We start from the raw sequence: 14,608 nt of genomic DNA on the forward strand, positions 1-14,608 counted from the left end.
CCGGTAAGTCTGAGCTCTTAGCCAGGCCACGCAGTCACCACTCACTGGGTACTGGCATCTGCGGAGTCTCGGGCCTTTCTCTGGAAGCATGGGTGAGGACCCTGGCAAGGTCTGGGTACATGTTGTCCAAGGGGGCCAGAACCCAGTCCTTTCCAATAAGGGGGCTAGAATACTGGCTCTCCCCTGGAGTGGGTTACGGTGGAGCTGATAGCTGACCTCACACTGGGGTAAAAGGGCCAGCTCCACTCCCCCACCCCTCCCATCAATAAGACAACACCGGTCCTCTCCAACCCCACCCTTCAGGGTTCACTCTGTAGTCTGTCACCTTTAGAGGCAGCAAGGGGCACTGACATCCTCTCCCTCGCTAGCTCTTACCAGAGACACACCTCACCCTCTCCCAGTTCTCCCCCTCTCCAGCCCCTCCTCTTTGCCTTCCTTTGCAGCACCCCCTTTTCTGTAGTCAGTAGACCTGGGGATTGCTTCCAGAGACTGGGTTCTTCTTTCTGTTTCCCTCCACTCTAAAATATCATCCAGTCTCAGGACTTCATCCGTCCACTGCTGAACATCCTGAGCCTTCCCCTGTGCCCAGAGCCCTCTCCTGTTCCAGAGCCCCTGGATGACCCACCAGATCTCATGACCTTCCCCAGAGGGACTCTTCTTCCTTTGTTCTCATCTCTGCAAAGCACCACTGTCCACCTAGGCTCCCACCTGAGTGAGGCTGGGCCTCTCTGGAGCTCTCAAAACTGGCACCAATTGGCCCCTGACCACCTGGAAAGTCATCTCCTCAGCAAGGCATACTCTGACCACCTTCTCTGAAGACAGCCTCTCCTTGGTACTCTCTGTCCCCATGTCCTGTGGACTCATGCCTTCATGTCACCCATCACCACCAGGTAGCATGTGTGCCCATGTGTGCTCACGTGCCTAAGCCTGCCTCACTGTGAGTCTCTAAGCTCTGTGGGGGCAGGGGCCACAGATGTCCTCATCACCACTGTCCCTGGCTCATAGTAGGAATTCAAGAAATATTTATCGAATGAGAGATTGAATGAATGAGTAAATGCATGAACCCTGGACGTCCCCCTCTCTACCCCCACCTTAATTCAGCCTCCTAGTTCTGTAGATTCTACCTCCTTAACATGTTTCAGATTCGTTCCCTCCCTGCACCTCACCTCCCACTATTAGAACTCTGTTGTTTATTAATTCACTCAACAAACACCCACTGACCATTCAGGGCTGGGCAGCATGCTGGCCCCTGGGGTGGCAGTGGCACAGAGTTGTCCCTGTGCCATTGCTTGAGACTCTGATGAGGCAGCGGTGATTGTGGGGACTCACCAGGGTACTGTCCGAGGAACTCTTTCTTGGCCTGGAATTCTGGAATTCCACTTCCAGAAAATTCCCAATTCTAATAGATAACGCCCTTGCTCATCAGAGTCAATCAGTCTCTCTGTCCAGTGTCTGGCCACATCTCTGCATTGTCACAGCTGGTAGCCGGGTCTGGGCCACCATCTTTTCTGGCCTCCCTGCCGCCTCCTTTGTACCCTACAGTTGTTGTCCATCCAACAGCTCGAGTGATCTTTTTGGGTTTTTTTGGCCACATCTTGTGGCCTGTGGGATCTTAGCTCTCCAACCAGGGATCAAACCTGGGCCCCCTGCAGTGGAAGCATGGAGTCCTAACCACTGGACCACCAGGGAATTCCCGCAAGTGATCTTTTAAATCATAAGTCAGGTCATATTGGTTCCCCAATGCCCTCAGGATAAGTCCAGACTCTGTAGTGAGGCCTCCAAGACCCAGGAGATCTGGCCTTAGATGACCTCACCTCCTCATCTCCCACCTGTCCTGCCAGCCCTTCCTGCTCTGTTTCCACTACACCAGCCTCCCTGCGGATCCCTGGACATGGTCCCTACTCTCTGGCCTCTGTCTCTTCTCCCAGCCTCCCTTCTGCCTGGGATGCTCCTCTCCCTTATCCACTTGGAAAACAGCTCAAATGTCACCTCCTCCAAGAAACCTGTGTCCTCTGGCTTCCCACTCACCCCTTCTGAGTACCCATCACTGCCTATTTTCCTTGTCTGTGACCACTCCTGGTTCCCCATCCTTTATCCATCAGGGCCAGGCATGGATGGGGCTGCAGTGAGCAGACGGGACACCTGAGGCTTCACCTGGCCCTCTCCCCCTGTTCAGGGGCCTTGAGGGAGTGACAGCCTCCGAGGATCACGGGGTGCTAGAGGCCTGCCAGGCCTCTCCACAGCAACCAGTGAGCCAGGGGAGGAAGGACACAGCTGACACCCATTTCACAGAGGCACCACCTGAGGCTCAGGGAAGGCAGGGCCTTTCCATGGTCAGAGGAAGGGGCAGCATCTGAGCTCCAATTCAGCTCACCGAATCCTAATTAGTTTGGCTCTGTCTGAGTTCCCTGAGTATACGCTCTGCTGGTGCTGGCTGGGAGCTAGGGCAGAGCACCGAATCATCACCATTTCTACCTTCGAGCAGTTCATATTCCTGAAGGGATGGGCTCTGGCCTGAGAAAAAAAAATCCCTCTAATAGATGGCAGAGGGTGGTGAGAACCATAGTGAACTCCAGTTCCTCACATATGGTGCAGCTAGTTCCACTTTTGAAAGTAATGCAGTTCGAGTCCCAAAACACAGAAAAACAGAAGCTTCCCTCACCCCACCCCACAGCCCCCATGGCTACAGCTCTCTGGTGTGCAACGTCACCCCCCAGCTTCCTGTGATGGGACAGAATAAAGTCTGCCCCTTACTGCACCTGTGCTCACATGCCTCAGATAGGATGTACACATTCATTCATTCATTTGCCAGATATTCAGCAAGCTTTCGTGGAGCCTGGTGTGTGCTCGGCCCTGGGGGTTCCAGAAGGGTGGACAGAGGTGAGGCCACCCAGTCCCTGTGCTTGGGGACTCACTGTCAATTAGGGCAGGTCATCCCTGAGTCTCTACACCTCTTATGTCACCAGTGTGAATGTGTGACTGTGACTGTGTCTGTGTGCACATTTATGTGTGTGAGAGAAGGTATGTGCTGGTTAGGAAGGGCTTTGTAGGAATGGGGCAAGTTGTTGAGGCTCCCTAGGCAGGCAGGGGGTGGGTCTTTAGAGGAGCATCTGGGGCAGAGAGCACAGCAGAGTTCAAGGTACAGGAGGGAGGAGCAGCCTCCTTTGCTGGCGGGGAGCAGAAGCTTAATGTGGTGGGAGAATTGTGTATGTGTTGGGGATGAGGTCAGCCATGAGAGGCTTTGGGGACTGGCTAAGGAGCATGGAGGGTGATGAGGAGCCTGGGCTTTAAGCTGGGGAATTCTGTGGCCATATCTGTGCTTTGCAAGGTCATTCAGGCAGTGCTTGGAGGGGGCAGGTAGAGGCAGCAAGGAGGCTGCTATCATTTCCCTGCCAAGGTCATGGTGGCCTGCGCCAGAGCTGAGGCACTAGAGATGGAGACATTCAAGAGATGTTCAGGAGGCAAAATGGACGGCTGGGTGACCGATGGGATGTGAGGTCTAGAGAGGCAGGCATCCCAGATCATGCCAGAGTTTTGGGCCTGGGTGATGGGTGTTTTTCAGTGATGTGGGGAGGCCTGGAGGATCAGGTTAGGGGAAGGTGATATGGTCCATTTGAGCAGGTGACATCTGAGGGGTCTGGGGACTATCCATCCAGGAGCAGGTGTCCAGAAGGCAGGTGGACATGTGGGTAGAGGAAAGAGGGATCTAGGCTAGAGACAGCTTTTGGAGGCGATGGTCAACTGGCTCACCAAGAGATCACATGCGAGAGGGACCAGGGCACTATGCTCCGCTAGGGCACTTCAGTGGGTGGTGGGGGCAGATGCAGTCTTGAAGGGGGCTAAGTGTGGGTCTGTGGGTGTGCCTGGACCTGCCACCACCTCCGCCCGCCTCCAGTCCCAGCGGCCCCTACTGCCCAATGTGTGTGTCAAAGGGCAAGGGCCAGGGATGCTGCCCACGTTTAAGTCTTGGCTTTAGCACTCTCACCTTGTGGTTCCTGTAGCCACTTCTCTTTTCTGATGCTTTAACTACACTCATCCATTCACTCACTAAAATTGCACTTTTAAGAGGTACTCTGTCTCATTAATAATCAACACAATGCAAATGTAAACAAGAGACTTTTTTTTGACCTCTGAGATTGGCAGTGATGGACATGATGTGTAAGAGGATGCTTTGTAGAGAATGGGAAGTGGTTTGAGTATTTAAGAGTAGTTTTTTCAGTATATATCAGGATGTCAAGTGCAAACCCTCCTTTTCACCCTGAAGTTCCACTTCAAGAAATTTAGGGCTTCCCTGGTGGTGCAGTGGTTAAGAATCTGCCTGCCAATGCAGGGGACACGGGTTCGAGCCCTGGTCCAGGAAGATCCCACATGCCGTGGAGCAACTAAGCCCATGCGCCACAACTACTGAGCCTGTGCTCTAGAGCCCAGGAGCTACAACTACTGAGCCCACGTGCCACAACTACTGAAGCCCGTGCACTTAGAGCCCGTGCTCTGCAACAAGAGAAGCCACGACAATGAGAAGTCCGTTCACTGCAATGAAGAGTAGCCCCTGCTCGCCGCAACTAGAGAAAGCCTGCGCACAGCAACGAAGATCCAACACAGCCAAAAATAAAAACAAACAAATTAATTTAAAAAAAAAGATAAATAAATAAATAAAAAGAAAAAAAAGAAAAAGAAATTTATCCCAGGGACTTTCCTGGTGGCACAGTGGATAAACTCTTGTGCTCCCAATGCAGGGGGCCTGGGTTCGGTCCCTGGTCGGGGAACTAGATCCCACATGCATGCCACAGCTGAGGAGCCCGTGTGCCGCAACTAAGACCCCATGCAGCCAAATAAATAAATAAATAATTTTGAAAAAAAGAAAGAAATTTCTCCCAAAGGAAGAGGTATCCAGGCAAGAAAAGATCTGTGTCTAAGGCTACTGATTGCTGGCTTGTTCAACCAGAGATAAAGGGATGGCACAGTCCTGGTGACCATCAGTGTGAGACAGAGGGTGAAGGAGGTTCGTGTGTGCCCTGAGATAACCCCTAGCCACTGAAAATGGATGTGGGGCATGGATTGAGCATCTACTATGTGCCTGGCATCGTTCTGGATGCTGGGGACACAGAGGCAGATCAGATAGGCAAGGTCTCTGTTCTCAAGGAGTTCACACTCCAGCCCAAGGAAACAGACAATAATCAAGCTCACACATCCGTAAGATGACCTCAGAGAGAAGGAAAAGCTGTGGAGAAAACAAACCAGGGTGATGCGATTTGGAGCGATGGGGCTAAGGTGCTACTTTAGTCAGGGTGGACAGGGTAGGCCTCTTTGAGACAGTAACTTTGGAGCCAAGACCTGAATGACAAGAAGGAAACTGTCACAAAATGATACAGAGAAAGAGTACAGTCGACCCTCTGTATCCACGGGGGCTGACTGTACTACGTTATTTGATACAGGGACTTGAGCGTCCACAGATTTTGGTATCCGTGAGGGGGTCCTGGAACCAATCCCCAGCAGGTACCGAGGGACCACTGTATTCCAGGCAGGGGGAACAGCTGGGGCAACAGCTTGGAGGTGGGAATGACCTTGCTGTATTTGAGTCACGTGGGCTAGGATAGAGGGAAAGAAGGTAACGTCTGAGAGGTGGTGGAGTCAGGTCAGGCAGAGTAGGGAGTGAGGGTTTTATATCTCTGAATAGGGAAAAGTGCTCAACACGATAGACACAGAGGACTGGGGGAAAGCACCAGAACAGCCACCCATTCTCCTGTAGCAGGAGTCCCCTCGGGTCAAACTTGTATCCACTGCCCTGGAGAGCTGTCAGGAGGCCTGTCCCAGCAGCGGCCATCATCTCTGGGCATAATTTCACGTGGCTTTCTTTTCTTCTTTGTATTTACTTATATAAAGAATGGTTTTTAATAAACGTATCATCATTTTCAAATACATGGCCATTATGTATTCAGGCATTACCAGGCCCGCCCCTGCACCAGGTGGGTTTAAGCTTCTAGTCCGGAGTCACCAGGCTCGACAGGTGACTTCCCTGGGGACTCTCCCCCAGGTGGGGCTATCTCTGCCATTGTCCTCGCTGATCCAGCTTTGGCCTCTAGGGGGACCTGTGAGGAGGGCCTTGCTGGGGTGCGGTGACTGTGTCTCTCTGGCTGGGCCAGGCGTTCTTCCTTCCTTCCTGAGACTCCCTTCTCCTAAGGAACAAGTGGGAGGGACATCTGTGCCTCTCCCAGATCCTGGGATGAGTTGCTTGCCTGGGACTCTTTCAGGCCAGGCCCCCTGGCAAAGGCTACAGTGTGTGGTGTGTAGTTTATTCCTGAGTTCCTACCGCTACGAGAACTGTTCTGACAGAGATGTGGAGGGTGTCGAGGTGGGGAAGGGCCTAGTCACTGGGCATCTGGCAATACCCTCCACACATGGGATAATGACCTGGAGGCTAACGATCTTCAAACTGACCCCTGCCCCAGCCAAGCCCAAGACATAGTCTTGGTCTTTGGCGCCACCACGTGGGAAGTCTCCACACTGCAGTAACAGGCTTCACAAAATACCTCCAAACTCCAGGAGGTGCCCACTTACCCCAAGCCACATTTTCGTGAATGGATAGTCACTGGACTGTGCAGTGCACAACCTCTTCAGCCCTATGCAGCGGTCCTGCTCACACTCAGACCTGGTTGCATATCATGGTCACAGGGAAGGCCACCACCACCATTAAAACCTCCTCCAGACTTGAGCCTTTTTGTAAAAGTTCCCTGACCCTCCACTTCTGCCTTTGACCTGATCCACGTGTGTTGAACACGGATGATCTTCCCCCTCTTCTGAAACTCCCTCTGGCTTCTGTGACTGCTCCTCTTGGATTTCTAGCTGCTTCTCTGGCTGTATCTCTTCATGCCCCTCTGTGGGCTCCTCAGGGTGCTGGATCCCCTTCCCTCATCTTGATTCTTTTCTCCAGGCCATCCTGACAGCTTCCAGGGCCTTGTTTCTGTTCCCACAGTGATGCCTTGAGTCTTCACTCCCCATCTCTTGTGCCATTTCCCCACTTAAGATGACCCTTGGGCATCCCAAACTCACTGTATAAAGTCGACCCTGTCTCTTCTCCCCAGACCTGCTCTCCCTCCCAGGTTCTCAGGTTAGTCTGGGTGGCCTTTCCCCTGACACCTCTTTGGCCATCAAGTTGCCCCATCCTCTCTGCCCCTTGGCCAGGGCACCATCTGCACCTCCTTTCTGGCCTCTTAGTGTTCTTGGTTTCACCCGACCTGGTCCATTCTCTACAGAGCCGCTTGATGGCTTCTGCATATTGAACCCTGTCCCTTCTCACTTCCCCGCTGGCCCTTCACCTCTGGCCAGTTCCTCCCCATGAGGTCCTAGCTCAGCCAGACTGAACTTCTTTGTTCCGTGAATACATCCTGCTTTCCCACGCCTCCATATCTTTGCACAGGCTGTTCTGTGCATCTTTTTTCTGTTTCCTTCAACCTGGTAACTCCTGCCCACCCTTTAGGTCTCAGCTCAGACACCACTTCCTCTGGGATACCTCTCTGGACCCCAGGCCAGGTCAGCAACCTCTTCACTCTCACAATGCCCTGTGCTTCTCACATCACAGCCCTTGTCTGCCTCCCCTCCCTAAAGGGCCACCTGCTCCTCTCCAGGGATCCCACACCAAGACTAGTTCTAGGTCGAGTCACCTGACCCTGTGCCTGGTTCTCAGATTCAGAGGTCCTAGATCTCAAAAGTCATCAAGTTGCAGAGAGAGCAAGGCCATGCCTGAGGCCAGTGAACCGGCGGCCAGGCTGGGATGGGAACCAAGACTCTTACCTTCCCTCCCAGGGCTCCCCTGCTCCCCCAGATGCCACTGTGAGTTGAGTAAGGCTCCTTGAGGGCCTGAAGGACTTTGACCAGCAGAGAGGTGGCAGGCCTCTGGCCTGGGGGGAAGGCAGCCATCAGCCCGGGCCCTTGGGAGCCCAGAGAGCTGGCGGAGGCTGTCCCAGAAAGCAGACTGGTGACTCCAGGCCAGCACATCTGATGAAAGTGTTTAATGAGACTCCTTTCTCCCACAGAGCTGTGCAGCGGGAGTGTGGCCTAGAAGTCATGCAGGGAGGACTTGGATTCCTGAAGGGGGTGGTGGCAGCTGTTAGGGCCCCTGGGTTAATTATCTCCAGCGTCACACAGAAGAGAATGTGCTGAGGAGAGACCTCCCCCACCTGGCCTCGGCTTCTCAGGGCAAGGATCTCTCCAGGACTCATCCTGCTCCCCACCAGGCTGCAGTCTGAACATCAGCTTGGTGTTCCCTCAGGCCTCAGCTCCCCCATCCCACTCCGGCCCCCAAGGGACTCCTGGCTCTTCCCTGAGACTTCTTTGTGGGGTCCCACCTCTGGGCCTGCGCTCTTGCTTTGCCCTCTGCCTGCTCTGTGGCGGGGCCCAGCTCACTTGCTCAAGGAGCTCAGTAAACACTGGTGAATTGAATTGCTCTGTAAATAAACAGAAAGTGCCAAATAGACTGCCTGGCACTTAGGAGATGCACCTCCCTAAATTTGCTAAGCAAACAAATAACCCAAAATGAGAGAAGTGAAAGGATTCATCCAGTCTTCTCTTGTGCTTCTGTCCCCCAAACTGCTCACCATTCATTTCTTCCAAGAAGCCCTGCTCTCTCTGATCCAGGCCTCTGCCTGAAATTTAGCCTGACCTTCGGTGTGTCTAGACAATTCTACCCTAGGTGTCAAGAAGCCTTCTAGGATTCCCACAGTGGCTCATACCCCTGAACCTTCCTCCTTGTCACTTGGCACAAGTATGATGACTTGCTCAACGGCTGTGAGTTCTGTAGGACCAGGGACCACGGTGCCTCATTGACTACTCTACACCCAGTGCCCAGCACAGGAACTTGATGGATGCTCATAAATATCAACTGTTGGATTAGGAATGACTGTAGGCCTTGGAACACTGGGGTATTTTCTCCCTCTCTGAAACTGCCTGGATAATTTGCAGAGCTGGTTCCATCAGTCATTCCAAATTGCCCAAATGCCCAGGCTCTCACTTGAGCCCTGTCTGGTCCCTTGCTATTTCTCTAGTCTTTCTCACTGTTGTTTTTCTCCTTGAGTTCCCACAAGAGCATAGAGACTTGACAGTTTCACACTAAAGCTGAAAACCTTCCCCAAGCTTCCTCCTTGCTTGTTTCCTGGAATCTGCTTTCCAATCTCTCTTGGCTTATAAAGCCAGTGACTCATTTACTGAGCCAGGATTCTCCACAGGGATTTCTTTCTTGCAGAAAATGTGAAAGGAGTGGGTGACACCGTCCTTCATCCCCATCCTCTCTTGGCCCTGGCTTTTTAAAATCTAAAACCCCAGATTTGTTGTATCACGAGAGGCGGTGGAATTGCTGGTTTTCCCCTTGACATAGGCAGCCCTCCTTAAACCAGGGCCCTTGTATCCCCAGGGCCTCACCTTAAGGAGTTTTCAGAGCTTTCAGAGTTTTCAGATCCCCAACCTCCAGACTCCACAACGGCAGAGAATCACCTTTGTTTCCTTGCTAAGCTTCCACATAATCACAACCTCTGGCTCTCCCTGGAAATCTAGAACACTACAGGAATGTATCTAATGCCCTTTCAAGATGCCAAGCCTTCTCATCCTTCATAGGCACTAGAAATCACACACATGCATAATTTCTAATTTGTGATAAAAATTTTCAAGTGAAAATGATAGGGTTTGCAGCTTGCACGTCAGCTGTCCCTGGCAGGAGTTTTCACATTGAACTGGTGGGGAATTGTACAGACATCACCCACACTCACCCAGATGACCTGGGTGAGTGTGGGTGCCGGTCCATGTGAATTCTGAGAGAATCTGTGGCAGCTGGGAGGGGTGTGGGGTGGGGTTTTAGGGACCGCTGATGCAACTGGTTGGATGGGGGTTGAATGAGGGTGTCCAAAAATCTTAGTGGGTGTTTGAAAGGCTAGGTATGTATTTGTGTTAAATTCCTGAGGGTTATCAAAGGCACTGCTTGAATAAAAAATGCTTTGCATTTTTTCATTGTTTTCCTTTCAGTACAACAAAACAGAAGGATGGCTTGTGGACAGTGAATTAACCAGGGTTAAACAAAGTTTGAAAAACGATACTGGAGGAGTCCAATAACTCTTATCGTCCTCATAGTCATCATCAATAACATAGAGTAACAATAGTCATCATTTTTGAGGACCTAATAAGTACCATATGGCTGTATGCACACACACACACACACACACACACACACACACACACACTTGGGTATCATGGCACATACTAGTCAAGGTAGTCTTATCTACTGTGGGTCCCCTATTCTGCTATTCTACACTGGTCTTGGAACCTTTTACCCAGGACATATTTTATGGGATTCAGTGCAAAATAAAAATGTAGAGCACCTTGTTCAGAATGATTATGAATTTCAAGGTGGCGACAGCAGGGCATTAAACAAGTGTGGGACCCTTTCGAGCAGGTTGCCCTGTGTGACTAAACAGCTCTCAGGCCTGTGAAGCAGGTCCTGCTTTCACCTCTGTCTAGGTGCACTGCTCAAACTTTTCTCCACTGGGAAGATTTCCCCCCACAGCTGGGGGTGCAATGCAAGAGCAGTTCATTTTCAGTTTGTTTCTTTCACACCAAAACAACACGTCCTTGAACCAAGCTTGGGCTTTCTCCCTCTATTAGCCGTTTGCTGGGTATCCCACCTGATGCGTGGGTGTGAGATGAGCGAGAGGCATCAGTGCAACAGTGTTAGGAGACATTGGTGTTTGAGCCACCTGTTGATAGAGATTACTTATACTATTTGGATCTGCCTAAGCTTGATCTGGGATATACAACATCTAATTAATGATGGACTCGCTGCTTGGCCTGGCCAACCTAATGATTTTGTGCGTTGGCCAGCACCCAGTTCATGACGAGCAGGTCTAGCCACATGGTCACATGATGACCCACAGTCATGAACTCAGTCAATAACCAAGGTCAGCAATTTCTCTTCTAATGTTGTAGAAGAGAGTCCCTGTGACTCTCCTGTTGGGGCTTGCCCAAGGCTCCCCACAGCATCTTTCTCTGTGATGGAATCTACCTGATTGTTTGACATAAGCGGCAGGACTGCTCATACTGTAGCCTGGACCTGCTGCAGAGTCCACTCTTGTTCTAGAAATCACTCGAAATTAGCAACCTTACACATCACCTGATAAATGGAACAGTGAGAATACAAGAGAATTTTGTATTCTACCTCCAAAACCCAAACAGGAACAGAGGCACAAAAACAGTGGAAAAACAGAAAGTGAATAGTAAAATCATGGAACTAAATCAACCATATCAATAATATGAGTAATAATTAGATGTAAATGTACTACAATGCCAAGTCAAGGGCAGAGATTCTCCGATGAACAGAAAAGTAAGACCCAACTATATGCTGTCTATAATTACGCTCACTTTAAATACAAAGACATAAATAAGGTAGAAGTAAAGAATGGATAAAGATATGCCAAGCTGACAGTGAGCCTAGGAAAGCTGCAGTGGCAATAGTCATATCAGACGTGGTGGACTTCAAGAGAATGGGTGTTATCCAAGCTAAACAGGGAAATCCATATGGATAAAATCATTCACTGGGAAGCCATAATAATCATACATGTGTGTATATATAGTAACAAAGCTTCAAAATATTTGAAGAAAAAAACTGACAGAAAAGGGAAGAACTAGACCAATCTATAATAATCATTGAAGACTTTTATACCCCACACATCAAAGAATAAAATAGCTGGACTAAATAATAAGGAAATACATAGAAGAACAGAAGAACATTGTCAACTATTCTGACTGTAACAGACGTTTATGAACACTAAACTCAACAGCTGCAGCGTTCACTCTCTTTTCCAGCAAACGTGCTACCTTCACCATGAAAGACCATATGTTCACCCATCAAACGATATTCATGAAATTCAAAGAATGTGCCAAGTATGTTCTATGACCACGGTGGAAGGAAATGAAAATGAATAATGATGAGATTCACAGAAAAATCTCAAATATTTGGAAATCATACAACACACATAAAGAATCCATAGGTTAGAGGAGACATTTCAAGGGAAATTAGAAAATATTCTGAATTAAGTGATAAGAAAAACTAAACATATCAAAACTTGTGGGGTATACTGAGGCAGTGATTAGGGAGAAATTTATAGCTTAAAACACTTACATTGTAGAAAAGAAAAATATAAAGTGGGGGATTAGTCCAGCAACATTCTCATGGCTTTGTGGTAACAATGCAGAGTATGAGCACTGCAGGGCAACAGATTCCTCCTGGTTCCCCTGCCTAGAGGCTCCCATCCCTCTCACATGGGAGCCCGGAATATCTAAAACACAAAACTAACTGTCACTCGCTGCTCCAAACCCTCCCATGGCTCCCCACTGCTTCAGGGTGAAACTCAGAATGGACCTTGGCAAGCTGACCTTTTCTTTATTTTTAAAAAAATATTTATTTATTTATTTATTTATGGCTGCATTGGGTTTTCTTTCTTTTTTTAAATTTTTTAAATTTAATTTTATTTATTTATTTATCTATTTATTTTTGGCTGTGTTGGGTCTCCGTTTCTGTGCGAGGGCTTTCTCTAGTTGCGGCGAGCAGGGGCCACTCTTCAACGCAGTGCGCGGGCCTCTCACTGTCGCGGCCTCTCTTGTTGCGGAGCACAAGCTCCAGACGCGCAGGCTCAGTAGTTGTGGCTCACGGGCCTAGTTGCTCCGCGGCATGTGGGATCTTCCCAGACCAGGGCTCGAACCCGTGTCCCCTGCATTGGCAGGCAGATTCTCAACCACTGCGCCACCAGGGAAGCCCTGTGTTGGGTTTTCATTGCTGCACACAGGCTTTCTCTAGTTGCGGCGAGCGGGGGCTACTCTTCGACGCGGTGTGCGGGCTTCTCATTGTGTTGGCTTCTCTTTGTTGCAGAGCATGGGCTCTAGGCACGCGGGCTTCAGTAGTTGTGGCAGGCGGGCTCAGTAGTTGTGGCTTGTGGGATCTAGAGCGCAGGCTCAGTAGTTGTGGCGCACGGGCTTAGTTGCTCCATGGCATGTGGGATCTTCCCGGACCAGGGCTTGAACCTGTGTCCCCTGCATTGGCAGGCGGATTCTTAACCACTGCACCACCAGGGAAGTCCCAAGCTGACCTTTTCTGACCTTGTTCCTGCTCAGCTTTACCCCTCATGCCAGGCCTTGTTTGTCTGTGTGCTACATCCAGCTTCCTGAACGGTCCCTTGAAATCAAGAGGTTTTTTTTCTCCTCTCTCTTTTTTTTGCCCTAGAACTAGGGTTGCCAGATAAAATACAGGACTCCCAATTAAACTTGAATTTCAAATAAATAATGAATAACTTTTTAGTATAAGAATGTCCCCGGGGCTTCCCTGGTGGTGTAGTGGTTGAGAATCTGCCTGCTAATGCAGGGGACACGGGTTCGAGCCCTGGTCTGGGAAGATCCCACATGCTGCGGAGCAACTAGGCCCGTGAGCCACAACTACTGAGCCTGCGCGTCTGGAGCCTGTGCTCCGCAACAAGAGAGGTCACGATAGTGAGAGGCCCGCACACCGCAATGAAGAGTGGCCCCCGCTTGCCACAACTAGAGAAAGCCCTCGCACAGAAACGAAGACCCAACACAGTCAAAAATAAATATAAAAATAAATAAATAAATACATAAGCTGGGGGGGGGGAAAGAATGTCCCCAATATTGCACGGGGTATATGTATATACTAAAAAAGTACTCATTGTTTATCTGAAGTTCAAATTTAACTGGGTGTTAATTTTTTTTTTTTATTTGCCAAATCTGGCAACCTTACCCAGAACTGGCACATGGTGTTCCATCTGCCCTTTCCCTGCTTCTCTGCATGGGTGACTCCTTTTCCTGAGTCAGGTCTCAGCTTAGAAATACTCCCCCCCAGGAAGACAGTTCTCCCTCCCCCTTTCTCAAGCTGAGGCTATAGTTGTCTCATTACTGTGCCTGAGCTGTGCCCCCCAGGCAGCGTAGGTCCACCTCATTCACTGCTAACTCCTCAATCCCTGGTATAGTGTCTAGCACTTGGTGACTACTCAATAAATACTTGTTGAAGGAACAAGTGCTGACCTAGGTCCTAGCTATGGGGCTAGAGGGCTGGCCCACTTCCTGCCTTTAAAGCCCTTCCCCCCAGTAGGGGATGCATCAGTTATCTATCACTGCAAACAAACCACTCCAAAGATTAGTGACTTAGAAACACAGCAACCATGAAGTCTGCTCACGAATCTACAAAATGAGCAGAGCTCAGCAGGCACAGCTCAGCTCTGCACCCCTAACCCCTAACCCCTAACACACACAGCTGGGGCAGGAGAATCCACTTCCAAGATAACTCACTCACATGGCTTTCAAGTTGGTGCTGTATGCTGCTTCTCTCCACATGCGCCTCTCCACAGGGTGGCTTGGGCTTCCTCACAGCGTGACAGCTGAGTTCCAAGAGCAGTATCTCAAAGGAGACAGAAAATGGCAGATGCTAGTTTTCTAAGGCCTGGATCTGGAAACTAGTACAGTGTCACTTCCACCATATTTTATTGGTTAAGTAGTTGCAGAGTCCATATTCAAGGAGAGGGGTCATAGACCCCTGTCTCTAAATGAACAAGCGCTAAAGAGT

The 14,608-nt window shown here is 50.0% G+C and overlaps 1 protein-coding gene across 1 annotated transcript in view; it reads right to left on the reverse strand.

Annotated features, from left to right (window-relative positions):
• The window catches only part of RIPOR1 (RHO family interacting cell polarization regulator 1), a 43,279-nt gene that overhangs the window by 16,918 nt on the left and 11,753 nt on the right, over positions 1-14,608 (reverse strand). Inside the window, exon 4 of the mRNA XM_057533858.1 lies at positions 14,339-14,443. The gene's annotated coding sequence lies outside the window, so the exon portion shown is untranslated. The remainder of the gene's footprint in view (positions 1-14,338; positions 14,444-14,608) is intronic.

The sequence above is a fragment of the Balaenoptera acutorostrata genome, chromosome 19, assembly GCF_949987535.1.
Source record: "Balaenoptera acutorostrata chromosome 19, mBalAcu1.1, whole genome shotgun sequence".
NCBI classification, from domain to species: Eukaryota; Metazoa; Chordata; class Mammalia; order Artiodactyla; family Balaenopteridae; genus Balaenoptera; species Balaenoptera acutorostrata.